We start from the raw sequence: 4,738 nt of genomic DNA on the forward strand, positions 1-4,738 counted from the left end.
GACGTCCGGTCGTCGAACAAGGCTCGATACCAAACAGAGCCACTTTCCGTGCGAGGCGGTCGCGTCCGCCATCGGAATACTAAACACTCACGCCTGGGTAACGCTCGAATCGATACAGAAAGAAATCCTCCAACAATGTTTTTGGGGTGTTGGAGTCACTCTCGATATATATATACGAGTCTTGAACGATCCTCGAACAGGCGTTATGGGAAACTAACTTGGAAATCGTAGCGCGTCCAGTTAAACAGAATCTAAACCGTCGTTATAGCATTCAGTATGGTAGAATTTGCTTACTTAATTTAAATCTTGCTTGTTTAATTTAAACCGATTTTGATATTTTTTATAAAATGAAATGGCAAAAAAAATAATGGCCTACCTGACGAAAACTGATAATCTCGTATAGGCTTAAATAATACCAAAGACATTAGAGCATAATTTGTGATACCCATGGTGTATATGCATGAGGTATTGCTATTCCTGAGGAGTAAGATATTAAAACTTCGTGGACTAGTTTTTTTTTATAACTCAGGGAGCAAACGAGACTCACCTGATGGTAAGTGCCGCCGACCATGATCCCCCGTAACACCAGAGGCATTGCAGGTGTGCTGCTAGTCTTTTAAAAAGGAGTAAGTATGCTCTTCCCTTGAAAGTTGTGTTGTCGAATCGATTCGAATATACTGGAAGTTAATTTCAAAGCGTTGTTTAATTCTCAATTGCTGTTTCAAAGTAAAATACAACCATATAAACATACCTCTTAATAGATGAAACATAAGCGGTATACAGGTACTTGCATTGATGGAGGTGTCATTTGTCTCGAAGTCACCCTACACCTCTATTCTATTAGTATGTCTGTGCCACTCGTGTTTCTGCCGTCAAACAAATGTATTACCAAGTACATCGGTCCGAAGGGTGGAATATGGCAGTGAACTTATCTATTGGGTACGGGGCCGTAATACCATAGTTGTCAAGAATAGGAACTATAAAAGTAGAAACTAGAAAAATAGTGTCATGGTGTATTCTGTGATGTCCATGGTGGTGTTAATGTACTCGTATAGTACGAGTTGGGCGACTGTTACCATTTCCCATTAAATAGGCGGTCAACTTATTTACAATGGTAAACAAGCTTGAAATGCGAAGTGGCACAAAAACCGGACTAGACGCGGCTATATTTTATAGCAAAACTAAATTAATACAAGTGCTATCAATTATCAAAAGTACCAGATCTGTAGATAGATAGATGTACTCGCACCGAGGCAAGTGTCCAGTAAATCTTACGTGGGAACCGCTCCCGGGCACCACCACCGTGTTTTTAATAAGCGAACTTAAATTATTCATTTCAATAATTAATTAACAAACTCATATTTCCACTGGTTGATTTATAGTTTCTAATAATATGTGCTAATTGGTTACTATAATATGAATGTTATTAGTGAAAGTCTTAGAGGCAGTAACTGTTTCTTAATACGATGGTGTTTAGATATATAAATGAAGTGTACGCCCACTATGTATAATAATAATAATTTATTTTTGATATAATTGAGTTTGGCATTAGAGAGTGCAGTGTGATCATTGCACTGTCTACCGTTGAACTAATTTTTTTGTTATGGGTACGTACTGGATTAGACCGACAACCGATGGGGAAGAAAGGTGGAGTGGCCATCCGTACTGGCCAAGGCAAGGCGTAGTGTAGGATGGCCCCCCACTAGGTGGAGGATAGTGGATGCAGGTGGCCCATGACTGTTCCTTATAGTAGTCTATGGGGAATGTCTACTTTTTTTTATACAACTTAGAATGGCAAACAAGCTGACGGTCCACCTGATGGAAAGTGGTAACTGTCGTCTATAGACATGAGTAGTACCATGGACATAACAGAGTATACTGTTTCGCCCATGATACCCCCCATGCGTTGCCAATCCTGAGGACTCAGGTGTTATTCCTCTGTACCCAGTAAATTCACGCCATATCCTACCCTTCAAACCGAAACACAGCTATGCAAACACAACTGCTTCACGGTTGAAACACGAATGGAACAGAGGTACCCAAGCAATCGACTTTTGTACAAAGTCTCCTTCTGGTCAATTTCCTCTGCCTACATTACAAGGAATTCGGCGTAATAATAACGATTGATGCCATTACGATCTTCAACGAGTCCCTTCATCTCTTGATGCGTCACGACATCAGTTTTTTTCTGAATCTGTCTGATGTAACTACGCTTTGGTCTCCCCCTACCCCTCGCTTCTGTCTTTATTATTTAGATTAGCAATTTTAATGTATATAATACTAAAATTGGGGAAGAAAGGTTCTTGAGTGGTGACCGCATACGGGTAAAATCAGTGTAGGACGACCCCCCCCAGATGGAGTGACGATCTGAAATTCATTGCAGGGAGTCAGTGGATGCAAGTGGCTCAGGACCGTTCTTTATATCAGTCTATGGGGGAGGCTTGAGTACAATTGTTGAATACTAAAATTACAATGAAGCGAACTTAGATTTGAAAGTCTTATATGTTCTCCTAGCAATAGTTTATATTTAGTTTAATTTTATTTTATATCCAATAAAAATGAGTATAAAATGATTTTCTTTTTCAAGACCTTGATTTGATTCCGTTAATGTGCGTTACGTAGTTATAATTTATATTTATATATTTATATATATATATATGTATATAAAGATGTTTTACTAATTATAATAATGTGGAATATATTAATAAATTTGTTTTACATTAACAGATTTCTGATTAGATTACGTACCTTGATTAAGGCATGTTTACACGTTCCAACTAATGGGAGATTAAATGCAGAATAATTATGTGACTGATATTTATTTTTTATTAATTATGAATTAAATTTCAAATGTTAAGTTTTAATTTGTGAAACACTGTCAATGATGTATATATGCTTATAGAGTTTTTAATGTGTAGAAGGAATTTAATGAAAAATATTTTAAAAAAATATACTTCAAATATACAAAAAGTCGATTGCTTGGGTACCTCTGTCCCGTTCGTGTTTCTACCGTTAAGCAGTTGTTTGCATGGCTGTGTTTCGGTTTGAAGGGTGGGACATGACGTGAATTTACAGGGTACAGAGGAACAACACCTGAGTCCTCAGGAATGGCAACGCATGGGGGGTATCATGGGCGAAACAGTATACTCTGTTATGTCCATGGTACTGCTCATGTCTATAGGCGACGGTTACCACTTTCCATCAGGTGGGCCGTCAGCTTGTTTGCCATTCTAAGTTGTATAAAAAAAATACAATAGTATAAGATTGTGTCCCACAAAAAAATCGACTTCAAAATGTGGCCAATTGGCGAAACCAATTTTTTTTTTTATCTATAAACTGGACTATTAAATCGATTTTTTTTTAATTTCTATGACTCCAATCTGATAGTATATCTTTTAGTTAAAAACGAATTATCAGAATTGGTTCTTAAATCACAAAGTTCTTAGATAACGAACACAAAAAAAAAAATAGAACCGATTTGAAGCCAATTGAAAATCCACCCAAACTGAGAACTTCGACCTTTTGGAAGTCGTTTAAAATAACAATTGAGAGTTTCCGCCTATTTGTTGCTTGTTATTCGATTGAAAAGAATCACAACACCATAGCATGTAGTACAGCGCCATAGCTCAAGACGGCGCGGTATCGATTCGATGCTGTGTGCTGAGGATGCGTGCAATCAGCATGGCGGTCACGTACGCTCGCTATCTCGGTAATCACGAGTATATCTAGCTACCGGACTTGAACCCACTCGTGTGCTAGCGGCGGCCCGCGGCGCCGCTCTCGCGAACTAATGACAACAGAACAAAGTCTGTATAAAAACATGTGGTGTTATTTTTATTAATATCATATGTATTGTATTATATATACCAATTTTTCAAGCTCTTTCATTTAATACCTATATTAATAGGGTTGAAATATACACCTTTCGCTCAGTTTTGATGGCAATTGTTTTGAAAATATTACAATATTGTGTATTGAGCATTGTATTGTCTTTAACATTGAATTTGCACAATAAAACGGACGGTAGGGAAAAAAATAAAATTATAATGTAAAAATTTGACGTTCATAAGCGGCTAAAATGTCCTACATGAATAAATGATTTTTTGAATTTTGAATTTTGAAAATTCAGTATAACTGGTTAGCAGAAATTATTTTTAGTCCAGTTTGCCAATATTTGACTTAAATAAATTAATAAACTTTGCAAATTAAATAAAAACGTGTAAGAAATCCCAAACGGGAAAGTTTTTGGATGAATAAATATGAATTGGTAACTTTTACTGCACTATTGGTTTATGATGGCCGTGTAACAGTGAGGATGAAATCAGCTGATTTTGTCCATTATGATCAATTCATAATGTTTTTAGAGGTATTTGTCGATGTGAACCATTGTGATCAACTTACTCGACAAGTCCATATTCTGTCGATTTTTTTAAAGATGATTAATGGAATGGTAACTTGTTACTAGCCTACAATATCGGTTTACACTGACAGGGTGCTAGTGAAGAGTATTTATTAAATATGAAATCCAGTTAACCCGTCATGAAAATCAAGAAATCATTAAGAATTTAAGATTAACCTCACAGTCTCCTTACTAGCTCTCATCTCATTACTAACCATCCCCTTTTCTTAATCAAAGACAACGGTCGACCACCGGAGAGGTCGTTGGTAAGTATTTAAAATTGACACAGAAAATTATTGACATTGGTCAGATTTGAATTCACGGCCTTGCTATCTGTCT

This window comes from Galleria mellonella, unplaced genomic scaffold (assembly GCF_026898425.1).
Source record: "Galleria mellonella isolate WM207_F2 unplaced genomic scaffold, CSIRO_AGI_GalMel_v1 utg117, whole genome shotgun sequence".
NCBI classification, from domain to species: Eukaryota; Metazoa; Arthropoda; class Insecta; order Lepidoptera; family Pyralidae; genus Galleria; species Galleria mellonella.